Below are 26,945 nucleotides of genomic sequence, written 5' to 3'. Positions count from 1 at the left end.
ACACATTTCTTTTTAGAGGTGCAGTGGTTCAGCCTTTCCCCTGAACCTCTAAAGCAGCCATGTAGATCCAATAACACTGCGTTTACTGTGCAAAAACACATATATGGTGCTTCCCCATTTTCATATTCAATATTCCACATCAGGCACATTCACTGACCTCTCCGAACTGAAACGCTGGGAAATAGGAAACCTTAATGCTGGTATTATTGTCAGCAGCCTTTTATCTTGAAGAGTAGGATTTTTATATAAAGCAACCAGGGTGACATGAAAAGGGAGATTTCATTGCTGGCTTTTTTCCAGGAGGGAGGAAGAGAGATGTATAGAGAGATGCTAGTGATGCAGGATAGGTAATGAAGGGGGAAAGAGGAGGAGGAGGAAGGAAAAAATGAAGAGACGCAGACAGTTGACAGAGCAAATGAGAGAGCAGTCAGAGCTGGGAGGTGGAGGGGAGCACTGTTATAACTTCATGCATGTTTAAGCAGAGAGGTAACATGAGTTAAATGCCCTGAGGATGTGGGCACCAGCGCCCAGACGGAGAGATGACACCAGGTGCAACGCATCCCTGTGATGTGATAGAGGAAGTGGAGTCAAGTCACTGGGGACTGGACAGACGTAGCACACACACACACACACACGGTAAATAAACACCTTTTTAATGATTTAAAATGGCAAAATAAAAATAATTTATATCATCGTTATTCTAACAAAAGTTTGCCAAATGTGAGCATTTCTTACATTTCTCGGTTTCCCAACATTTATAGCCGCAGCATGCCTTGAGGGACTCCTAAATCTGTCGATCAGTCGGTCCACTGCTTTGGTCCAGTATGAAATATCCCAACAACTATTGCATGGATTGTCAGTTTTGCGCAGACATTCATGTTCCCCAGCGGTTAGACTTTATTCTGGCAGCACCAGGAGGTTGAAATGTAGCGTTTCAAGTGAAATGTCTTATCAACTTTTGGATGTATTACAAATTTGGTACGGATGGGCTGCATTTTCACAACTTGACGTTTTCCCGTAGTCCCATCATCAGCTTCATACTTCGGTTTAAGACCAAATACCTGCAACTACTAGCAAATGTTAGCATACAAGTGTGTTGTAGTAGGCTCTTAATCGTGGTTTTGGACCGGGAAAAGAAGGAATTTCACGTTGTCACTGGGGCATCGTTTACCACTTTTCATAGACTCAACCAGTAATTGACTGATTATGAAAATAATCAATGGGAAATAATCATTACTTGGTGCCATTACAGATACAGTCAGACACCTATCTTTGAGATAAACATCCTGCGCTCTGTGCCCATTCTGTTCTCTTAGCTCTCTCATACACACACACACACACACACACACACCAGGGAAAGTATCCACTGTCTGTGTGAAAAATAGAGTGGAACAGATGGCATCAGAATGATTGAAACCACCTACAATGATTCCCACAACTTCCCTGTGTTTCGGCCCCACTCTCCCTCATTTGCCGACTACTTTCCCTCTCCTCGCCCTCCTGTTCCCGTGCTCCTGCCCAACTACACCCGTTGTACGGATGCACCATCCCCGCCTCTTCAATGCCATCCAGACTCACAGGTCCTGCCAAAGAGGCTCGGGCTCACTGGAAGCCCCACGGTGCGACACAAAGTCAGCCAAGAGGAGAAAGGGAGGAGGGAGCAGTACTGTACGAGATGGGGACGAAAGGTGGAGGAAATAGGAGGCCATGGTTCCGGCATTTTTTTCTTGCTCTCATTGTTAATTTACCTGAACATATCAATGGTTTTGCACAATATTATTTTTAATTATGGACATGCTAAAACTTAAAATCCTTCAAATCAAAAGCATATGTGTGTATGATCCTTCGCTCCTCAAGCAGCCACACTTTTTTTTCCTCTCCACCTTTTCTTTCTTCTCACCTCCAGCAGCCTCTCCTTCACTTCACGCCACACCCCCCCCTTCACGTCGTCACACCTCCACAGCCCCGGTGCAGAGTGCCAGTCATGTAAATTAGATAGTTAGCAGATCAAAAGGCACTTCGAGGTACTTTTTAATAGCAGACGAGGTGTTGATTAGTGTCAGAGAAGGAGAGACAACGCCGAGTCTATTACACCCCATTGCTTTGAGGCATATGTTGACGTCTGTGTGTGTTGACGTGTGGACAGATTTGAGGAAAAGAAAAAGCAAGGAAATGTGTGTTTGTGTGCACACGTATGCATTTACAGTATAGCCACAGCGTGTGTGTGTTTGTGTGTGTGTTATCCCAGTGTGTGTACCTCCCCCCCCCCCGGAGTATCATCGTTAATGCATAATACATAGCTCCATATTTCCGACTATAACAGCAATAATGTTGGCGCGCTGAGTTTATGAAGAGGAGATCAGGTGTAGGAGAAAGTGATTACAGGGCATAAACACTGCAACTGATATTGCTTTATTGTGAGGAATAACTGGCAGGAAGCTGGCAGCCCCGAAAGTATACTTAGGGGCTTGTCTTCAAGCGCCAGCAACATTGTTAATCAGGTGCTTCACTGCAGTGATTGTCAGTAGTTATGGAGGAGTCACACGGATAACGAGTTGTCCTCGCAAATTAAATCCAAGCTCAGATCAGGCCCGGTTTCAGACATCAAGGCATAAAGGTTCCAAATGTGTGTTCGGCCATTAAATTCCAGTATATGATGATGATCTGGCTCGGCTGTGTTTATTTGGATATGCAGTTTACATCAAAAAATTGAGATTTATTCGTTTAATCAGGCAGCTCTCTTCCGCTGGTACGACGCTGTATGCAATTATGGACTTTAATAGCATTTTAAGCTTGACACTAAGCATCGTGTAACATTTTTAATTGGATCTCTAAGGGATTGTTGTTTAAAATGTGTATTATTATTATTTCATTAGCATCATGGTAACGTGACGCTTGCCACTTCAAATTTCAACCGGAGTGAGACGTGACCCCGACCAGCGGTCTCTATCGGGGAATCTAAATCTGAACACAGTCTTCAGATGAAGCTTGAGGAATAAATAAATTGCGGTTCAAAGCTGGCATATCAGTGGCTCTTCATTCTGCGTCCAGGGGCTTTTGCCTGTGTCAGAATTTTTCATCTTCCCATTCTCCCCAGCTGCTTCCCCTCGCACAGCTCGCTCCCTCTCGCTCACACAGATGGCAGAGGGGTCGAAGCACTTTAATACATTTTCAAAGGAGCTGCATTGGCAATATTAAAAGGAGCTCAAAAAACTTAAACACATCTGACACTGAAGTCACACGCCGTGACGGCACACGCTCATATATATAAATATATCTCAAGCACATAAACAGATGCACACATCCAACACTTCACAGCGCCATTATTGCTAACAAAAAGACCCCAATAACATCCACAAACACAGAGGGAGAATACCACATTCTACACACTGGCTGACATTTTTAATTAAGTCCATTAGAATGACAGACACCCGCTGGAGGGTCAAGAGTCAATTTTAATGATGAGCCTACATATGGCAGCCGCCGTGTTGCCTTGCAAAGGGGAACGAGCGCACACTTCTGCTGATCCATCTGTCCCGTCGGTAATGACTGCACCTGGCTTCACATGGGCCAACGCACACAGGTACCAGTGCTCTCAGAACTCGCTCGGCGCACAGAGGGAAACACAATTAAAAAGCAATAAGCACGCTCGCATCTCGCGGCCACACTGTTTACTCATTATGTCTAATTATCTATTTGAGTCGGAGATTTAAAAGACGGGCTTCCACAAGCCTTTTTCAGAAAGCCTGCGTGAGCCGAGGCCAAGAGTGACCTTGGACGCCGATGCATTTCATCTGGAAGCGTGGTCAATTGTCGGGATCTGATTTGTGAGTTGTGTCAAACATCATTAAAAGGCTCTCCCTCTGTCTGCTGCTCCTACTCACACCAGAGCCTGGAGGGTTAACTCCAATCCAGGCCTCTTTTAGCCGGCCTTGATCGCGCCAGTCAACATACGACTGCCTGTAGGGTTTCCCCCCTCGTCTTCACAAGTGGCTGATATGAAGGGCCAAGTCAGTGCTGGGCTGCCATAGGCATCACAGCTATCGCCTCTCCCTCCTTTTATTCCCTCCCTTTCTATTCTGTCCTTCTGTCTACTTCTCCCCAGGCAAGAAAGATCTTTATCCCACCTTTACGTAGCTGAACTCAGGGTCAGAACTCAGCATCAAGTCCACGGGCCTCTGATCTCCCAAACTTCTGATCACTCATCAAGGTCTCCCAGGCAGAGTTCTTTTTTTAAAAAAAGCTGCATTTGAAAATAGTGCCTTACATCCTTTCCTCTTTTTTAACATAGAGGCTGGATAAAGCCCACGGGAAGACACATCAGACCATTTGATTTAACTGTTCTTTCATGTTTTCTCCCCCCATTCACACGTATAGCACAGCATGGCATTAAGGCAAAAACAGATTTATGACAGGGGTGTCCGATCTTATCAACAAAGGACCAGTGTGGGACACCTGATTCAACTAATCAACTAACTATAGTCTTCAATCAAGACTTGATGAGTTGAATCAGGTGAGGTCGTGCTGGGCACCCCTGCTTTATGACAACGATTGCAATTGTATGAGCAAAAGCACGTCCAATTATAAATCATTTCAATGAGATTTCTGTCCTCGTCTAATTTGACTGGAGTCTTAGGGGAAAGCAATAAAATAAAAGGAGAGGTGTGAAGATTGAGTGATACCGAGCGATGGCGTATCACTTCTGTCTTCAAGCGGGAGACAGCTGCAACAGAAACGGAACATCTGCCGCGGCTGTAACACAAGCGTACCTCGTTTCGCTTCTGTCATGCCTGAACGGCCTTGAAACCGGACGCCGTCGAATCTGACAAGCGCCCGATGCAGTTTTGGCGTTTCTTTATCTGCGCTCATCGGGGCTGTCAATCACAAAGTACTAATTCACACCTCGACTCGAAGAGAGATTAAAAACAAGTGAGCAACATTTTTTTTCTTCTTCTTCTTCTTCTTCTTTTTCTTCCCCTCAAAGAACAGCCTCAGCTTTGGAGGCAATCTGGCTCCTTGTCTGACTTGCGTAAACTTCTAGATACTTCTGCAGTCTGCGTGAGCCCGGGCCATCTGTAGCCTCCGTCAGTGCTTCTCTAATTCTTTGTTGCAAACAGGAGAAGAAAAAAGAAGAAGTCATGTTTATATCAGCTCAGATGGAAGGGTGCGAGCTCTCTCAGTATCATTGATAACATGGCAGCACTGTTCTCTCTCCTGCGATGTCTGTTTCACACCTTCTCCCCCCCCTCCCTCCCTCCCTGCACTGAGGGCTTTTTTGCAGCTAGCTGGAGCTTATCCAACCAGAGCCATTTTGTCCCATTATGTGGCAGTGTAAAAAAAAAACAGCTGCTCCCATTCCACACTGGTGAATAGGTTAACTGGTGACACAAGGAACAGGGCCTTTTTCGTCATGGTCTAAATTGACCGACAACAGGCGCTGGAGGTTCCACTGTTCCCTCCCGGGCTGCCTTCCAGCTCCATTGCTTTTGATTTCCAATTAGTGGCCACTGAGTCCTGCAGCCATTTTACAGACAGCTCTCCTGCCCTCTCTCACTCTCTCTGTCTCTGTGTGTGTGTGCCTTGACATGTTTCCATGTGCCACTGTGAGACAAATGGCCGAACCAATGATTAACTTAAATGAATCCGCGGGGAGCACTGTAGAACTAGAGGAAAGTGACCAGATGCCATTGCAGTGGATCTGTTGAGTGCATGTGTATTATAGAAGCTAGAGTGATGTTTTTCTTTTCCATCTTGACTGTAAGTTGCTCTATCATTTATGAAATAGTCTGTGTTTGGGGGGTTGCGTTTGTACCCAAAACGGGAGTCTACAATTTTAAGTGGGAGGATTTATTGAGTAAGAAGGTGTTAGCAAGAAACATTAACCCACAAGTAGGGGAGAAATACTCAATACCAGTGTACTGTATGGAGGTTGTAGGTGCACTTATAAATCAAGTGTTTAATAGCATTGAAATATGCATGCCGAGGATAATAATCGGACTCATAAATGTCACATTTTATTATACTTTTCCCCATTAACGCAGAGAAGTGCCCATTGATACTTGTAGATAATGAGGGAAAGGGAAATTCAGAATGAAAGAAAAGATATGAGCTCCTTAAGATACATATCAAATGTAGAATAATACCACTTTCTCTTTTCTTTCTCTGACCTCAGAGCCACATTTGCTGCCTCTCTTTTCACCTTCAGTTCTCCATCTCTGAGTTGTTGAAAATAGGAGGGGGGGGCGAGGGTCCGGGCAAGAAGGGTTTTGACAGGATTTCGGATGTCTGGCGAAGAACAATTGAGCGGCTAATGAAGATTAACAACCCCCTCACAGATATACGGTGGTCATTTATGCAATGGGACATAAAAACCATAATCTTTATGGACATTTAAGCCGAGATCAAAATATGGTGAATTATTTCTCACGTCTTGATTGCGATGTGATTTGTGATCGCCGCATAGAAAAAACAGCAACCCTGATCTTTATCATACTGTTTGTCGAGCTTGTGCAGATCACAGTTAACAGATAGACAGATAGAGATCATTTATTCAAGTAAAAGCATTAGCGGCAGTGCAAAAGGGATTATTTCAATTCATCAGTAGCTTCGGTCGGCTGGCAGAGAACAAACCTCCGACTCCCTGAAAAAGCCGTGTTGTCCCCGCTGTGCTGCTCTGACTGTTATGTGATGAATGAGGAAAGTCAAGACCGCCCATGTCACAAAGAATCTCCCTTGAGGGAACTGATGTCCTTGTCCAAAAGCTACAAAGTCTCAGAGGACTGAATATACAGCACTGTAAATATCCCACCAAGGGCAGATGATGTCTCTCTAAGTTCAATCCACATTTTTGGACAAAGTGCAATGTCTTTTGCCATCTTTTCTTTTCACATCACTAGATTCCTGAGGAAAATACTTTGTGTGGGTATTCATTGAACAAGATGAGTGTACGTCTTAATGAGCTCTTATTTGGTATTGTAAATGGGGCAACGATGAACCATTTAATCCGGAAGAAAACCCAACGGGTTCATGGCTTGGCAAAACCATTTCTCCCATCGCAATGGCCAGCAAAAGCAAAAACTTGAGTCCGTGCCTTCACTAAAACCCAGTGTCTGAGCCGTGATATGCTGCTCACCATGTTGCATCACGGAGGCCTTTTGTAATTCCCCCCAGCACTGACCACTCCAAACTTCCCCAAATCCCTCTTGTCAATATAGAAAAGACAACATGAAGAGCAGACTTCTCAGCTTTTCTTTGCCTTGTCAAAAGTTTCCCTATCGTGTTGTGAGTTCTACCCAGCATAACTAAGACCCTGGAAGCAGCTTATCTGCTTAAAACAGGAGGCTGAGAAAGGGTGAAAAAAAACAGAAGTGTGCCCGTCTTCCATCGTTTTCACAGAGTGGGTTTATTGAAGCCACCGGAGCTTTGGTTTCTCCCCTCAGAATTCCCCTTCGCCATCCCCGCTACTCTAATCCACTGAGGCCCACGTTACCTCCACTGCCTCTGATTGGCCAGGCTTCCAAATTTCCAGCCTAGGACTGAAGGAGAAATCAATAATCCTCACTGTGCCCACAAGAAGTGCCTCTATTAAAAACACAAAAAGGTGATGAGATCACATTTAAAACGTTGCCACATCCCGCTCACCATTTTCCTCGTCGCCCTCCACTGCCGTCCGTTCAGTGCAAAAACAATGCTGATGCTAATGTCATTGAAACCCCAGGTGCTTGGAGTTACTCTTGAAGTCTGACATCAGTCCCCGCCACCCTTTCCCCCTGGGTCCAATTTTCCCGGCATGAGGCTTCAAGGTCCTCAGCTGAGCTGTGTTTAGCAACAACAGTAGCAGCGAGTGAGGATGTGTGTCAGACAGAATGTTAATGAGTGTCTCAGAAATTGAACCCCAGTCCTCCCCCCCCCCCTTCTCTCTGAAAATAGATTTGTTCTCACGAGCAAACCATATATTGTAATCACGCTACCCCCCATCGTTGATCCCCTTGGGATTTGTCCCATGCGCAACAAAAATGTAAATGAATGCAAGGGGGGATAGACATCATCGGTGATAAATCTTATTACCAGCAAATTCTGCTTAGCAACTCAACTAGACTGCACTAGTAAGCAATTGCAACTCCGATTTTAGTCCTGAGTCTACTGTTTCCCTCACACTGCATCCAGTTATTGTCAGCTCACTCCATTTCCTTGTTTTATTGCACATTTACAAGAAAGCAAGCCTGTACTTTAGAAGAGTACATTCGTAGAGGGACCACTTTAATTGTAAAAAAGAAGCATGCAGTAACAGAAATCCTGTATACTCTCAGGCTGCCAGAGAGTTGGGACGGGGAAGTGGAGGAGAGTGCACTTCTTATCTCTTTCTATAAAATCTTTAGAGATATTACTGTCAGGGGGTGACACGGGGAAAATGTGACCAAATGTGGCTTTTTGAAATCATACGGCTTCATTGTATGTGTCGGGGGCCACCCTAAAGTAGTATGGTACTGCGTTTAGCATTTGTTCGTCCAGTGGTTGTGTCACACTGGTGCACCCAGAGGCTAATTGGTAGTAAATTAGGTTTCAGGCTTACATCTGGGGAACACTGACAAATATTAATAGTTGTGCAAACTTTGAATCCCTGTGGGAAACTCAAGACGTTTCATGTCGCTGGATTAATAAATGATGTCCCCCTCTTGACAGGGACTATTCTTAATCCCCCGTCAGTACGATGCTGGGACACCGTCATTTTTCAGGGGAGCGAGTGACAGCCTCAGCCTCAGCATTGAAGTTCAGCTTGCTGTTCATTGTAATTTGCTGACATTTCTCTTCTCTCTTTCTCCCCCCCACCCTTCTTCTTTTCCTCAGATGTGACCAACTATTCCACACTAGGTAAGAAGTATTTCATTTCTCACCGCCTTGCTCTCAAGAGTGAAAGTCATGTTTGAGTTGTCATGTGCGTTTGGGAGTGATGCCAATGCATAAATATGGAAGAGAATTCAAGATGCTGCTCAGTACGGTATGCAATGCTCTGCAGTCCTCACCCATTCCCGTCGTCCCACATGTGCGCACGGGGATGCACAATGGTAGCGTTATTTTTTTCTTCTTCTTCTGGCGAGCAGATTGTGTGCTCTGTGCCTTCGATTTGAATTTTATTCAAATGAGAATCAAATGGCCCAGATTGTTCAAAGAATACGCCAGCAGTGTTGACTTAAACAAGCATAGAACGGATGGTGTCCGTTTCCACACAGTGGTGGGTGTGCAGGAAATATCTCATATGTTAAGCTGTGATGATCGTCGCCGTTCCCGACTCCACGTGTCAACATGTAAAACTCCTGGTGCTGTGGACACAGACGTAGCCTGGGACATCCTCTTCTCAGGAGATAACTTAACAAGCGTCTCCTTTCATCTTTTTTTTTTTGTATACTTTATACCCACTTAATGGCGGGCTGAAGATACTTTCATGGCAGCACTTCAGTGTAAAACAAGCAAAAATCCCTCGTGTGCAACATATCCATATTATAACTTTAAGTCATTTGTGTGGATTGTGTGGCTGGTGATTGCTGCCTCTGCAACAAATTGCCCCTCTGGGATAATAAAGATTATCATACCGTATAGTATTTGTGGTCAATTATCATAAATGCCAATCACATTCAATCCTGACTTGATATCAGAAAAAAAGAGCGTTAAATGGCAGGCAATGGCGGTAAACTGACAGCCGAGCAGCAGGCTTACTGAACTGGAGAACAAACGAACCCCGGCTTGGAACGAGCGAACCCCCGTGTGGGGAAAACAGACCTAGCTGCTGAATGCCAACACGGATGCGCGTTCAAGGTTTTCTTCGACTGTTTCTGGAGTCACTCAGTGGGCTGTGAGAGTGCGATAGAGGTCAACAGCGTGATAGAAATCCACCATAGCAGGGCCTCAGACCAGGACAGCGGGACCTTTCAACACTGCCCATGGCTCTGAGCATCTGTTCACGAGGGGAAAATCAATCATCTCATCTTCAAGGTGGAGCAAGTGAATTGGACAAATGAGAAAACTGGCCAACCTTCATGTTACTCTCACTTGGCTGAGTTTTTTTTTATTATTATTATTTTTTTATTTCAGATACATGGTTGTTCTTGGTGCACTTGACTTTTCGCACTCAGACAGCTTTTGGATACCGCCACCTCATTGTGTAATTGAAAACCCAGCGCCATGCCAGTACACTTGCACAGTTTGGGCTACCCGGCAGAGCATCTGCAAGCAGTTCTGGTCCGGCTCTCAACTCTTTGAGGCAGGCGCTGGCTGACTGCTCGGAAACAGAAAACCCCTGGCTTGCTGAGAATAATAAGTACCCATGGGAAGCTGCCAGATGGACATTTACTGTGAGCCTAGCTGGAGAGGGAGAAATCTGTCAAACATCACACTAGGCATCTGTGGGGGAGCAGTGCAGGTTCACGTCCACTATGTCGGATAAAAGGAGTGCTCTTTGTCGAGACTAAAAAAGCGGTTAGATTTCTTAACATATCACATCTAGATGACGCATTTGCCTCCTTTCAAGGTCAGCAATCCAAATTACATTAAAGCCACCTGTTACAGTGAAAGCTTTCAATAATACCCAGATAATGGACGCTTTAAAAGATGTTTATCCTGTGATGGGTAATGCAGACAGTCACGAAGTGCTGTGAAATAGCATTTTTCACTTAACTCAAATGCAACACCCATTTCCTGGCATTTAGTTGCTATTAATTGCTAAACACGGTTTGCAGCAGGATTCTTGATGTGAGGGGAAAAAAAGGTAAAGCTCTCAATGTACATGTTTCTCTTATCGCTCCTTTACATTTTGGCACAGGCAGTTGTGTCCGTCCCCAAACAAAAATAAGGCAAAAGGATATTTCTCCTCCTTGAAGCAGTCTTTTTGGAGTGGAAATGTCCAGTAGTTTTTATTTTTTTGGCTTATACACTCTTCAATACAAAGCTATCGGCGAGGAATTACAATTGGCTCATTATGCTCTCGGAAGCTCGAGGGCCTCGGAGCTGGTAAGGAGAGGGAGAATGAGAGAGACGGAGCACAAAGAGTTCATCCTCCTATCGTCAGCAAGCGAAATAGGACCTTGGTTCTCTTAGACAAGCTGTGCACCAGTTATTATTGCATTATGTCTGGCAGCCCTCCTCTCAGACAGGAACTGAGCCACACTTGAACATTGATATGACACTGGCACAGAAGAGAGTGATTGCTGGCTGCTCAGTTAAGCAAATACCATTATGCTGTTGAAGTCTAAAAGTAGATCTGCACTTGGTAAAAATGATAAAAGGCCAGCGCGGACAGTATCCAAAGCACTGGTAGCTTTGTAATACTCAGGAGTGGATGCTTCTGAAATGCTTCTGGTTTATTCATCTCTCAGAGGAAAAGAACAATGCTATTCACGGATAATACAACACTTTCAAGTCTCCATCTGGGCTGCTCACACTCTGGGAAAGTGCTGCTGCATACAATTGAAAATATCAGGAACAACTGCTCCATTATTATCACCTGATTTTCGGTAACTTTGTGCAATATCCGTGAATCTGAGAGAGAACAGGTAAGTAAAGGGTGTAGGCGACAGCATACATACATGATTTCAAGTCCACAGCCCTCCTAGGGACGCTTGTATGTAGAGCAAGTTGGGAGTCATAACCCCCGAACCATTAGAGAACAGCCAAAGCTTGTTCCTGTGGTGGGTCTTAATGCTAGCACTTTCCTTCCTTTAGCTGTGCCCTCTGGGTAACCGGCCGTTTCACTAATGGTGAGTTTCTCAAGCATGTCAAAAGCCTCCTGGCATTATCAAAAGCTCTTGAGGGAGCTCAAAGTTGCTGCATGTTTGGTTCCTACTCCCCCCAACTACTGCAGGCTAAGGTTTTAATAAGAAACGTGCTAGCTTGTTAGCATGAAAATACTAGTAGTTGCACATGAGCGACAGATTCGCAAAGTGCTCACTTTTACGGCCGCCTCTGAGGAATCTGCCAACATTGCATGACGTGGTCGCTCCGTAACGATAATCACGGCAGATGACTATATCCGTACTCCGCGCATACAGATGCTCGGAGGATGTTGCGCCACGGGTAATTTAGGCAGACGCACCGCGGAGAGCAAGTGTGCACTTGGACGGCCCGTCCCTGCGAGCGAGGCGGCGCCGGCGTTTAACGAACAGATGGCTTATCTTTAACTTTATCAGCGGCGGCGGTGTCACCGGCAAGCGCGTTAAGTCGCTCCGGTGCCTGGGGAGAGCGGCATCCATCAGTAGCTAACAGCATATGGTGAAGGCACATTAAGGTGTCCCTCTCTCTCTCTCTCTTTCCCTGCCTTCCTGTTCTATGAGTGGCTCTGCAGCCAAGCATCAGATGCTCACTTCACAGGATGACGTCTATGTGTGTGTGTGTGTTTGTGTGTGTGTGTACCATGGGGCAGTGGGCATCCACTTTGAGATCTTGCACTGCTTGTTTGATTCGTTTTATCTGGTTTCAAAGCTCTGCAGTAATTAATTTACTTATTTATTTATTATTATGCTTACAATTAGGGATGGCCCAAACTCCCATATCCATTCTACCAACCTCTTTCTTTTTTTGGCTTGTTTGTGTCATGAGCAAGGTTATAAGAGATATACACAGTTGTTGCCAGCCATTGCAAAATAAAGTGTATTTATTTTTCTTCCATTTGGAGAGAAATCACAAGGCAGTATCGGCGACTACGTCCGTGTCAAGGAAGTGTTGTTTTCCCTCTCTCTCCCACTAACAACCTCAATTGCCTCGCCGACCTAAACGCCCCAGTAAGGCACTCTATTCCAACATTGGGAGGAAAGTGTGTTTACCAGACCCTCCATGTGTTGTGTTCCTACATTAAGCTGCACGTCAATCAGAGCCTTGTTTGCTCGAGGGAGTCGCTCAGTCACGACAAATCAGACGACAAAAAAACAATTTACCTTCACCTTCTGTGTGGATTGGTTAAGTAAACGGCAGCAGGAGAAGTGCTAATGATGAAACGCTTCTCTCCCGATGGCAAACACAAATTCTTACATCACGGTATGTTTCAGTCCTTAAACACACCATGACTAAATGCATAATGGACATCAATGCGCTCGTGGGTCCAGGACTCAAATGAAAAGTTTAATTGGATAAGTCTTCAGGAATAGTGACACCTTGTCTCAAGGCCGGGGCCATTTACTCACACTATATTCACTCTTATTTTACCGCCTTATGATCAACTCCAGTGCCTTTTCATTTTACTCCCTCTCTCTTTCTCTCTCCGGCTTTCAGTTTTGACACCCATTGTATGCTAACTTCCAACTCGTGTATAAAACCTCTCATATGCCACAGCACGCATCCCACCCGAACCCCTCCAGCCTTCCCTTTTTTCTATTGTTATTCCCACGTTGCTGTCTCTCTAATAAGCAACATTAATTAGCCTCCTCTTCAAAAAATATAATTTTCCATTGTGTCTTCGGGGTTTGGTCATTAAATGAACAAAGGCAGTCAAACAACTGACACAATAGAGCTGAGCTGATTAAGAGCGCCGCCCTAATGAATCGTGGTTGAGAGACAATCAGAGAATCTACTTGATCCGACGCCTGTCGTGTTATCTCAGGTTGACGAGGCAATCTAAAGCACGGAAATGTAAATGTTTTTTTGATACAGTTTGATACAGCGTGCGGCATTAAGATGCTGATCATATGCTGCTGTTAAAGGGCTTATAACTCCGTGTGTGACCAAATCAGTTGGGATATGAGCTGAAGTCATGTGATCTCCTTTAAGGAAGCATCTGGCCCAAACTGGCCCGAGCGGCCTGCATCCATTTTTGGCAGAACATTTGAGAATGATGAAGACCACTGGACGTAATCCATGGCCTTGCTTCTCCGAAGGTTTAATGTCAGAGGTCAGCGGGTTGCCAACCCATCTGCCGGCCTGGCACCGGCCACATACAGTACAGGCTGGTCGTTAGTAACAGAGTGGCATGTTTCGTGGGTGTCGGAGAGACGGAGACAGGCTGTGTTCATAGCCTGCTCAGTTGTTCACTCTACATCTACATCACAGCATTCTAACATGTTATGTAACTGTCATTGCTCTGATTAACAATGTTTAGACGGATACAAAGGATATTTTTTTTTATTGTCGTTGTGGATAATCAATCTAATGCAAAGGCATATGCTGAATAGCATGAGGAACACCACAGCAAATTATGCATTCAATACAGTACTTTGTGTCAACAACCTGCGTCTGAATGTGAAAATCAAGCTTTTTACTCCAGTCCACAATCATGGGAGGATTAACCTATTGGGGGGCCTGTTCATTTTATATGCTTTCATCAGGTAAAGTGCACACAGGAGAATCCACACGGCAGATATAAGCGATGTGTTCTCTCTTAAATATCTCTCAAATAAGGTAATTTCACACAATGCAACAAATGAAGCCTCGGAAAGTGGCCAGATATCATAGATTATTTCCGTTGTGCAGCAATGCACGGAGATAGAGACTGTGCCTGTATTTACCCTGCAGAGCCGTGTGTACACACAAAGCTGCTCCACCCTATCCCAGCACGCTCCCACTTTCACTTTCCTGACTGACGCCGAAATAGAAACTTGTGTTAATTAGTCCTCTGTGGCCTGCCATACGGAGGATCCAGGTTTGTAAATACAGGAGAGGATGTGTCCTCCACTGTCCCTCGTTTACAGATAAAGGCCCGAAGCCAGACGGGGAATTTGAGCCAGGCTGTTTTATTTTTCCACTCCTGACAGGTCAAAAAAGGGAAAACGACTGCATGGTTTGTGTTTGCTTGAGGGCCACTAATGTCCACAGGCTTTGCTAAAGGGTTGTCCTATGGTACGCCACACAAGGGTGGCATGGGATCGGATTCAAGCTCAAGTTAATGAACTGCTCGGTTTACAGGGAACCGGATTGTAGGAAGTAAGGGCTTAGTTTTATTCTTCACTCCTTATGTATGCAGTGAAATGGAAGGTGTGAATGTCGTGGAGGTGCAATGGCAGGAGATTGGGTCCCATCAAAGATTTGCAATCACATTTACAGTTTCATTAAGCGTAGCTATTATATTTCCCAAGATAATGTAGAATTGTCTGGCTATAGGGTTCATGCACTCATCATACAAATCCTAAATCCAATCACACATTAATCCCAAAATCATATATAAGGTGACAAATCCCATCAACGTAGCCCATCAGTTCATCATCACGCATGCCCGGTGACGTCGCTGGTGTTTTCTGAGAAGTGGCTGTTTACATGCGTCACTGCAGCAATACACCCTATTCTATTTGCCATCTCGTTACCTCGCTTCTTTCATTCTCTCGCTCCCAAACTTTCCTCTTTGACTTGGCATGATAATAACCCGACTTGAAAGACGGGGAAAAGAAAAGGAATCAAGGAGCCGTATGCACGAATAACAAGCTGACGCCGCACAGTCGACGGCAGCGAATAATCTCCCCCTCATTTTTATTTATTCATCGCCTAGATTTCCATCATAATGATGGTGATCTATTTCTCTGCTGTACGCTAGAATTGTATTTACCTTATTGTTTTCTATTGTCTCACACACACACACACACACACACACTAGCCAATTTATGTAATCACATCTCAAGGGTTACTTCCAACAATGCAATTGTGTGCTTTGGAAGTATAACAGAAGTAAAGGAAACCATCTGATTCCACTCCACAGAGATAATGAACTATATCAGTGTCTCTCATGGAAAAGTCATGTCATCACTCTCTGCACCACATTCATTACTGGGCCACAACAGGTAATTTACAAGGCGGACATTAAGTGAGGCTATGAGTTGGGTGCATTATGACGATATTAACATAATCCGGTTGTTAAATTGGCTCTGCAATATTATTAAAGCAGGCATAGCTTTCATTCAGTGTCGCTAATTCCTCTCATGCTTAAGTCCTAATGAGAAATAAGGAAGCACTTACAAGGAAGCGTACGGACTGAACGGCAGGTAGAGATTATCTGTCTCGCTCACTCAGTTTCACACACTCACAATTACACAGAGGTCCGACACACACGGACACAAAGACAACCGCACACACACACAGTCGGGGAACACACACTTGCAGCTCGCAGCCCGTTTGCCTACCTCTCACAAATGAATAGCACTTTGTAACAAATCCAGACGGTTTTTCAAACACATCATTATGAGGCTCCCGCGGGGTTGATAGTCTGTGATTTGGCACAAATTGGGAATTTCGGAAAATAAAAAAAAGTACTACTGTTCTCAAAGGCAGTGCTTGAGTCGCACATAAAATATATGTTGCCACGTTAGAAATGATAAAGTAAAGCCTGTGTAAGCCCAAAAATGTGACCAGTTGCTGCTATTGAAACATAAAAGTCCATCATGAAGTTGGAAAAGGATTTTCGGTGTGCATTACAGCAACACGTATTGTATTCATGGGGTTTCCTGAGAATCAGCACACTGCTTTATTAATTGGCTAACAAGTAAATAAACATTGTTGTAAATGAATATTGTTGCATTCAAAATATGATATATCCTCACCAGCTGCTTTGTTTTACCTGGATTGTTCTCATGCCAATATTTTTGTCACCTGATATGCACTGATTCATGACAATTATCAGCACCCCCCTTCCCAACCGGTTGGACAGGGAGACCACCAGCAGCTCTGGCACATGGTGAATACGCCAACATGCAGAGTCCGAGGGGAACCATTCACCGTCTTATCCGGCTATCTGACAGCACAATGCTAATTCAGGTGTGAACAGTAAACTCATTTCCATTTTTGGAGTCGGGCCATGCTTTTATAAATATTGACAGTCTGCCCATCTCGCTGCTTCCCATTGGACACGCAAACAAAAACTTCATATCCACGAATAAATTGGGGGATGAGTTCAAAGAGGATTGCTCATTATGCGCCGCACGGCCGTAATATGACAGTCAAGACCCTATCGATCACCGTGGAATTTTAATTTACCCATAATGACACAACATTAAGTGAACCTGATTGATAGTTTTTGCACATGGGAGGACACAATTACGTTCCACACAGCACACACGTTCCAACACACACACACATTCCATAATAGTATTATCTCATTCTCCATGGTCTCATTTTTCACAAAGCCCCGGGGTGTGTGAGGGACAGTCAGGGTTGAGCTCACACAAGCCCGGCCTACACACCCGGCTGCCAGTGAAGGTCTGTGTTAGTACCCGAGTGCCAGGAGAAACAAGGAAGGGGAAATGGAAATGACCCGGATGATCCTACAACACAATGCGTCGCAGCACCAGTGGAAGCAGCTGTTTGACTTTCTTGGAGATGCCGTTTATTCGCCGATAAGAATGGGAGACTATTCAAAAGACCTCATTACTGGGGAGATACGGAGGATAAGGTCTTTCCAGCCACACAATACAAAATGACCAAAATATAACAGGGTTTGGGCTGTTTATCAAGGCCAATTGATTTCTTTTAAAGCTCACTCTTTGGCTTGCAAAAAAAAACCAAACTCCCAACTACTTATTATATTATATAAAACCACCGATGATCTGCATTGCTGCTCGATCTTTTATCATTCAGTCATGGACTGTTTTGTCGGGGACGAAGTGGATGTGAGTTTCCGTGAGAGAATTCGAGAGACGAGGATTCGTTATGAATTTGAAGCATGGCCAATCAATACCTTTCTTTGTGATGTAATTCTCCTAAAGTTGCCATGGAGAGGATTTTTTTTTTCCACAGTCAAGACACACAACTGTCCATTTCACCAGCTGTTGCAACAGACTCTCTGCTGCAGATTCCTGCATATCTTGGACATCATTGCAATTCATGTGGGGATTTAATCACTCTCATTAGTTGAGAGTTGTTTTTTTGTGGCACTGAATCACCACACTACATAAAATAGGTTCCAAGGTTTTCGATGATCTGATGCTACTGCTATTTCATCTTCCAACAAGGTTATGTTTGTCTTTGTTTGTTTGTCTCGCAATGAACTCAACAGATTTTTAATGACATTTGGTGGAAAGGGAGGTGACGGGCCAAGGAAGGAACGGATTAGTCATTTATCAAGCATTATGTCTCCACTTAGTCCTGAACTAGAGGTGTAAGAGACATTACACACTCAACTTTTCCATCTAGATTATTACACCTCCACATTTGGGATCTAATTTGCAAAACAGAGTTTTCACATCAACTCTAACATGGTTCTTTCTAACATAAGAACTTTGGTAGTTTGTCTGTAGTCCTTATAAGACATTTAACATTTTGCATGTTACAAAATGTCCTATCTGACTCAACAGTACAGACACTTTTCCAAGCCATGTTAAAATAATAATGCAGAATTGACGGTTGTTTGGTACAGATATCATTGATGCCCAGTGGGTGATTTTTTTTTTTTCTGGTACAATTACATGAAATATCCATCAACTGCATGGACTGGCAGAACATATTTTATATTCATTGTTCCCAGATGATGTATCCTCATGCGAATGGTTCACATTTGTGGCTTGGAGCTCGATGGTAACTAATGGATGTATTTCTATGGAATACACAAAGTCATGTGTCGTATCAAGTATTTCTAGCATTTACTGTGTTACGTAACAACAAAGATCCCGGCCTTGAGCTGTTGAACAAATCAGTAGACACAGAAGTGACGTGTTGCCGGGGGCAACTGGATCCGATGACTGTACTGTCAGCAGATAGCCACACACATGATTAGTGTCAGATCAGTGACATCATTTAATGTGATGCCTCAGACATGGGCCAGCTGTTACTGCAGGGAGGCCAAGTCTCCATCACGGTTGAGAGACAGATTTTTATTTGCGGGCCCGGGCCAGTGGAAATAAAAACCTCAATGTGTCTCTGCCCCGCCAATAGTCCATCTCCATGAGGTGGCTACTAAATCACAGAGTCAGTGATTAGCAAAGTTGGAGATGGGAACCAAAGCCCCGTCCAATAACTCTCAACGCTGAATTTAACGTTTGTCTTGGAGGTGCTGTAAAACGTTCCCCCCACTTTTCAATTTCCACACTCATATCTTAAAAGCCGTTACGGGGCTCATGTGGCGTTGACATCTCGCTCGGAGGCTGTGATCTGCTCACGCACTTCCACTGTGGGAAACGGTGCGAGGTGTGCGGTTTATGCTGCCATTTTTGTCTTGCGCGTGTTTCAGAAAGTGTCGGTGAGAGGAGGGGGGGAAGCATGTATCGCCAATGTCAGCGAAGCAACATGAGGTGCAAATTTGACACCGGCATTCTTTTGTCGGGGGGAAAAAAACTTTTCAGACACATCCACAAGAATAGCACGGGCAACATCTTTAAATTTAGATTGACGCCCCCTGAACGTGTGATGAACACTAATTAACAACCTTTCAGCTTGTGAAAATGTGAGTCTCCTGTCTCTTTGCACATTGAAACCCCTTGTTGCTGCTGCGGTGGTGGGCTGAGTTCTTCTTTTTTTTTTTACACTGGCTCCTGTAAGATGTTAATTTCTTTACCCCTCAAAAAGTTTAAACCTCGCGTTTACCCACACTCACATCCTCATGACAGACAAGACGCGTGCTTTCATTCTCAGGGTCATGCATGCTTTCACACCTACTTTCCTCCCCATATGTCTTCAAATCAGACTCACACAATTATCCAACCTCTGAATATGTGTTTATGATTTTGTCATGGGGAAAAGTGGTTGATGAATCTCATCATATGCAGGGTAGATACAATTAACACTGGCTGAGTTGCTTGCTTGTTTGTGTGTGACATAGGAAAGGGTATGGAGCACTTTCTGTGTTGTGTTTCTTCAAAAATGGAAATAATAAAACAATAAAATACTGTCTCTTTGGTCACAGCATCCATTTCAATGTTTAAACAAAAAAAGAAAATCCTGTTTGATGTTTAAAAGCTGAAAAAAAGACAAATCAATCAATCCTTTTTATGTAATTTGGCATCAAATGACTGCGAGTTTCAAATAGATGAAAGGATACCTGATTTTGAGATATACACTTCTACATGCTCTCTCCTCTGTGTAAATGGCTTCATGTCCACAGCGGCTAGGCTCTAAAGCAAGGCCTTGAACTCAATCGATACAATTTTCTGTCATATTTCAGACCACATTCTTGCGTTTTTTCCAAGCACACAAGGTGACATGAAGACAAGTGCAGACAGGAAGAGAGCTAAAACTGGCCAGGTTGTCCGCAACAATTAACACGCTGTATCTTCACATGCTGAAAGTGCCAATCAGTACATTCTTAAGCACAGTATATGAGTTTACAGCGCAGTGTGATTAAATAGTGAGTCATTTTATACTTTCAAATCTATGATGAAAAAAAAAAAAACCTGACGAACAAAAGTAGGATACCCTTTGACCACATTTAAATAATGCATAACGCTAAAGAATTGGAATCCATGCCGTTATCCTCCTATTAAACGTGTTCACACAGAGGGCTAAAGCAAACAACTAGTAGACTTCCAAGCATGAATATCATGCTTTGCTTAACCACCGCCGGGCGTCGAGTCCCTGCACTGTTTTTTTAAGGCTTGTGAAGATCTAACTGCCGAGTCTCAGAGGTGTATTATTCACAAAGAAACGGGGCTTACTACCGTAGCTCATCCAACACTCACTTTAAAAAGGTGTGTACTCATAGTGTAGAGTCTCTCCTGTTCCGACAGCTTACCCTCAGACTCTCTCTCTCCTCCCCTCTCAATGTGTCTCACGGCATATTTTTCCTCCACGTCTTGCCATCAGGTTGCTTTTCTTTTGTCCATAACATGGCTTCGCCTCTTTGTTCTGCACGTCTCGCACGAGGCTTCTCTCCGGAGCGAAATGTCAGCCAATCGCGTCATTAGAATTCCCTGATTAAGCTCCTGGTTGAAAAGAAAAGTCACTCAAGCTCTATTAATAAGATTGATTATCCATGTTTAACACAATCTAATGGATGTGTGAAATAAGCCCACCGTTATTAATGTTTAATGTATAATTGAATGTTCTACATGGCCAAACTTGTTTACTGGAATAATTGATGTTTCTGATTTCCCATTCGCCGGCGTTACGGGGAGGGACAGGGACGGTAGGGGGAGACAGGGAGACTTGGCTCACCCTCTGCAGTTGAAGGTGGGGAGGTCAAGTCAACACTTGAATCCAAGGCTTGTTTGATGGGCTCTTAAAAGCTTGTGACAAGTTGTATATTTCAACTGCATGCGGACTTCTAAATTAAGAAAAACTAAGCATCTCCAGCCTACAGTAGGTGTGTCTTGTTGTTGATGTGAGGGTGTGTGTCTCCCTGAGAGGGACAGCATGGTGTAACTGAGGTGGAGAGTGCGGTCTCATGGTCCACTGCACATTTGACATGGTCCGGTCTCCGGGGTGAAGCCTTCATGCCTTCAACGCCCCTGTCTTTCTTTTTTTGACGGTCCACGCATGTGTCAAATATCTCATTGTGACGATTAAAGCCAAAAATAGATATATGGTTAAAAAGTGCAAGTGTTCTACACACGCCGTCCGTAATCTAGGCTTGACAATTGCAAAGCTACCTGACAAGCGAAGAAACCTGCGAGCTGGTAATCACTTGTAAGGCAAATACTCTGTGAGGATACTTGATTATCCTCGTTAGACCTCAAGGTTACACACAATCAATGTTGGTGAGCTACACTGAATGTGAACAGGACGTTCCTTTGTTTACAAGAAACCTCCATCGAGCTCCTTTAAACAGGCAGAAGTGGAGGTTTCACTCTTATCATCGGTTTATTTAATTTATTGCCGAGCAACGGCATTAATGTTAATTACCTTCGCAGGCCACGCTTGTCATACCTGATCAAATCAACACTTTAAACTTGTTAACACGCTGTTAATCAAGAAAGTTAAACATTTAAATTGGTGCCTCTGCCATTCGAAAATTGCACTCTTTCGAAGGGTTCGGCCCCAGCTCTCTGTCTAACCATCCGTGGACCTGGAAGTATCATTTCACCCGAACCCCACCCTCATCCCGCTAACCAATCAATAATCAATGTGAACGGCCTGCCAAAGGCGACTCACCTGTAATACTGTTTACAGTGACTGGACGATAGCCAAGCCTTGATCAACACACACACACACAGAGGCGCTAACAGATGCACCCTCCCGCCTGCTGGCTCTGCAGAGCTTCACACTCAGGGGACACTTTGCTCTCTCCTGCCATTCCCTTTCACACTCCTTCCACCGCGGCTGCTTAACCACACTGCCTTCCAGTCATTTAGATCCCTCCCAGGTGGTTCAAATTTAGTTTGAACTTAGAGGCGGGTTTAAGCTGATGAATAGCTTTTATTGAACATGAATAAATTTAGGGATTGAGATTAGTCAGCTCCTTCTCTCTGATGATCTGAGTCTGCCAGAGGATGTGCTCAGCATTAAAAGAAAAAAGAAAAAAACGCACCAAAGGGAACACAAATGTGTGCAACTTCCATTGAAACGAGAGGAAAGAAGGCATGGGATCATGTCCACCTACTTATGAAAATATCAGTGCATAATGTGTATGCATTATGGACTGATATTTTCCCCCAAGATTGGCAGTCACCCACCCAGCTCTTGATCTCTTGTGTTTGTGTCGCCTTATCGCTAATGTCGCTCTCCCTTATCCTCGTCCATAAACTATCCCGATTATTTAGCCTCTTCCAAATTAAGCCCTGACAACAGATCCCCCCCCCCCCCCCCCGACTTGAGTAATATCACACCCATTGACCTTCCCATCCCTCAGGCAGGCACCGGACGGCACATTGATCGATCCCGCTCACGGCCTTGGTGCTAATCTTCCGAGGGGACCGACAGGAGGTTGACGGTATTTCACCGTTCAATCTGATGCAATTACCTTCAAAAATAAACACAGTTTGGAGAGCACCTGACCTTCCACTGAAAGATAGTTGTGATAGGGTTGTGTGACGGCGGTTATTTATCAATCAAGCCTCATCATAAACAAAACGTGTCCCGAGACGTCACCGATAAGTAAAGAGCCGCGGGTCATGCCTTTAAGTAATGGAGCTCGTCCTCCTCCGAAGCCTTTATGTCCCGCAAGGTTAAACACACATTGTGCAATTTCACCTGCCGCCATTCCACTACTTACTTCCTAATGAATTTTATTTCTGACTTGAGGTAAAGCCCTTTCGGTTCAATTCAAGCATTTTACTTCATGAAACAAAATCCCCTCTGGGAAGATTATTACAGCACTTAAAGTGAAAGCGATGTGATGAGATCACACGTGCTAAATTGAATAATGAAATGTGCTGTAATCACTCTGGATTTAAGCAGCAGTAATTAGAGCCGATATGATTCTTTACCTCCATACTAACAGCGACTGCGGCACTGTTCGACCTAGGCTTCGTCTTTGCCACGGGGCAGAGAAACCTCGCCTGTTAATACTCTGTCTCTGAAGACAGAAGCAATCGAGCGTGGCCAGACACAAGCATCACTTCCCTTTTAAGTATTCCACAGCAGATTCCTTACAAAGACATCCCTCTGAGCCGCTTTTCTTATACACATCCCGAAAACAGCAGCACGGCAAACAGCAGCGAGCAAAATCAATAATCAACACTAAAGGGAATAGAAATGCATTTTTAGTGTGTGATTAGATTTTCCTGAAGGACAAAAAGTAAAGCAAGTGTTTATATGGACAATTCAGTCATTTAGTATATCTCCGAGGTGTCCCTACAAATAGCTTGATCAATGCTTACATTGAACTGAATTGAAGGGGTACTTTTGTATCTCCATATAAGGTATAAGGTATAGCTTAAGCTCCAATTCTCTTTCAATTCATTCAAATCCCACAATTCAACAGAATATCACCCCAAGTATTCAGGATTCTGCAGGGTGTGGGTTCGGATTTCAAAAGTGTGACAGCCGAAGCACGATCCCGTTGCAGACTTTACACCCGCATTCATCAACCTTGCCCTCCAACAGACCGCATGGGAATGCACCACATACGCACCTGATTGTGGCGAGACGGGCATCTGCCTGTCCAGATGCACTGTTGTTGGAAAGCTAAAGGGACAGCGACAAGCACTTAGCCGGTCCCTCAGCAACCGGTCCCATTCCCTTCCTCTTATCTAAAGTGACAAGAGGAGTTTTCCGGCCCTCCTATGCCCGGGGCTCATCCTGCATTATCTCCCAGTGTGCCGGCACCACTAGCTATCTCGCGTCCCTGATTCCCTCGCTCTAAAAATACGCTAAAAATGATGGCATTGCTAGAAATACAGGAGGGTGAACCAGTTGTGCTGCTGGGATATTTTTCAAACCGCCGATCATATCCTCAGATGACGGACTTGAATCAAGTGAGCGGCGCGCGCGCTGAGATCAGTGCAGGGCCATTTTCCTCTATCTCGTGCCCTTCCACCAAACGGCCGGAGCTGCCGATCCGATAACGCGTGTGGAGAATGCAAAGCGACAAAACATGAACTAAAAGCAGACGCCCTAATGAGATATTGATTGCCCGCACTGATGTTAACACTTTTGCCTGTCTAATACTCTCCAAGTCCATCATAAACAATTGGCCATCTGCTCAAGGAGACATTCTGTGCATTTTAATATATAATACAGATAGATATAAAAATAGATTTTAAAGAAAAAAAACAACAAAAACAAGAAAGCGCATAATAATGAAAAACAAAAAACAATATACAGTTATAAATAAATGTTGAAAAGGAGTAGGAAGAAACACTTTCTGGTACTCCTATTCCATACTAATACAAATCTTCAATACATTGTTTGATGTTTGGATCAATTATGCGTGAATTTTAATGCGTACCGTCAAGGCCGCCCGTATAACACACATCATAATTACATCTGCACATGCTTTTAGACACCCCTACTGCACAAAGTGGACCCGACGACCTCAAGTTACTGATGCATATGCAACATCTTTTTCAGTCGTTTTACACTGAATGACGGCACCCAAAGAAAGCACATGGAAATGCATGCTCTTTAGGTTTGAAGACTCAAAGGGGACAAGCAGAAAAAAAACTTTCTCCTTGGGAGACTGAGAAAAGCTCAGCAATTACATCTTAGCCACCATCCCCCCTTTTTTTCCTTCTTTGTACTGCTTAGCGGCAAATGGTCCCCTTTTTCTCTGCTCAATTAAAATGTATATTAATTGTGAAAAACCCCAGGGACTCAAGTCATTCAGATTGCATTCATTAGCCATGGCTTATACTTTATAGCCGGTGAATGCAAAAAAAAAAAAAAATGGTTGAAACAATTTTTTGTTCTAAACAACAAAGGGATGCTCACCCCGAGCTCCCTGTTGTTTGTGCAATGGTCCCCGCTGCCTAAAGTAAGGGCTGAGAGCTCCCATATAATGAACCTGGGAAGCAACTCTTCGCACAAAATCAATAGTGACGAGCTCCTTTAAAACTCTCAACTTTGAGCCTTTGATGCCCGAGAATACATTACCGCCGTTAACTAGGGCTCCCGTCCAGGCAATGAGCATGCAGCTCACTCTCCGGGCTCCATTTGCACTCATCCCCACACAGACTTGCACCATTACTATTACAATTACAGCGGACACCGCTGCTGCAGTCTACTAGTTGCCGTATTTATCACGCTGATCATTCCCACTCAGTAAATGTATCAAATGTTACAGTTTTATTAGCCGCCATCGATGGATCGGAGGACTCGCCGTGGGAGTAGTTACGCAGGAAAAGAAGCCTCGGGAGAGGTTTGCTCCATGCCACGGAGTCCTCCATCGCTGGGCAACCCTGTAACCCCACCTCACGATATTCAATATGCAATAAAGCAGCTTTACGCATGGATCCGTCGACTACATGTGTGGAAGTAATGTTTTGCTTCTGAGTGATTTTTGGCCCCGTGAACTCCACGGAACATCAAAGCAGACATGAATTAAAATACATCCCGCCATAGGCTGGCGTTTGCCGGCGCCGCTCATATCGGCATTCACGCTGCGTTGCCGTGTCTGTCAGGTGCCAGGTGAATTCAATATTTGCTTTTAAGTCTCCGCACGTATATGTGTGTGTGCGCTACGTACAAGCGGTCTGCTCTGCCACGCTGCCCGTCACCGTCACATCCTGGGCCATCATCATATATGCGCTGGGCTTGTTAAGTACTTTCCCCTCACTCTCCTCACAGCCTTGAATTGCAAATGTGAAGGAATTAAGTTCGAAGCGAAGAGGTTGGATTCTCGCCTCACTGTCCGCCATTAACTAATTGGCGGCATTGTGTGCACAGCGAGGACCGGGGGAGAAAAAAAAAAAGAAGAAACAGTCATCTGTAGAGCGTGAGAGTGAACCAAACTCCGAGCAAGACATGCCAACAATGAAGAGACAATTCCCATGCGTATCCTCTCACATTCCCGCTTTAATTTGGTGATGCAACGCCATAAATGGTGGACTGAATGGCTTTTATGAACAAAAGGATGATAATTTTAGCAACAAAATGAGACATCTGAAGCTGGCATATGAATATTTGAAATATTCCTTTCAATTAAACGTGTGTGTGTGTGGTATCATGCATGGATTACGGCTCGGTTACATTGTTAGACACCTGTGTCTGTGCATCCACGCATTAAAATGGCATGCATCTGTGTAGGTTGCAAACCTTGACATATTTAAACGGATGCTCGTGGCCCGTAGATCGCAGAAAGGTGTGCTCGTCCCCATGAGAGATATGTGTGAGATTGCGTCTGTGCTGCAGAGCCCTTTAGTGGGAGACAATTATGCGTATTGGATGTCATGTGGGAGGACACAGCAGCTGAAAGGTATTTATACAGATAAACTGTGAATAAGGTGTAGAGGAGGATATATTGGGTGGGTTGGGAAAAAATCCAGGGTTCATTGATGACATTTTAAGATATGTGAATATTTAGATGGATTTTTCCCTCCACATTGTCCTTTCAGAGGGATTTCTTTGCGTTTTGGACTTGTTGTTCGAAAAATACAGGGAATTTCAACTAAGTGTTCAATTAAACGACGCTGTTATCAGCAAACGAAAGTCATTTACTTTCCCCCTGATATTTGTTT

At 44.3% G+C, this 26,945-nt stretch overlaps 1 protein-coding gene across 6 annotated transcripts in view; it reads left to right on the top strand.

Annotated features, from left to right (window-relative positions):
• The window catches only part of LOC311009243 (receptor-type tyrosine-protein phosphatase delta), a 309,638-nt gene that overhangs the window by 73,808 nt on the left and 208,885 nt on the right, over window positions 1-26,945 (top strand). For all 6 annotated transcript variants that reach the window (XM_084003278.1, XM_084003277.1, XM_084003282.1 and 3 more), the window contains exon 4: window positions 8,848-8,871. The gene's annotated coding sequence lies outside the window, so the exon portion shown is untranslated. The remainder of the gene's footprint in view (window positions 1-8,847; window positions 8,872-26,945) is intronic.

This window comes from Eutrigla gurnardus (genome assembly GCF_963514095.1).
Source record: "Eutrigla gurnardus genome assembly, chromosome: 23".
Lineage (NCBI taxonomy): Eukaryota > Metazoa > Chordata > Actinopteri > Perciformes > Triglidae > Eutrigla > Eutrigla gurnardus.
Note: the sequence above shows the minus strand (reverse complement) of the source record. Positions and strands in the feature narration are given on the sequence as shown.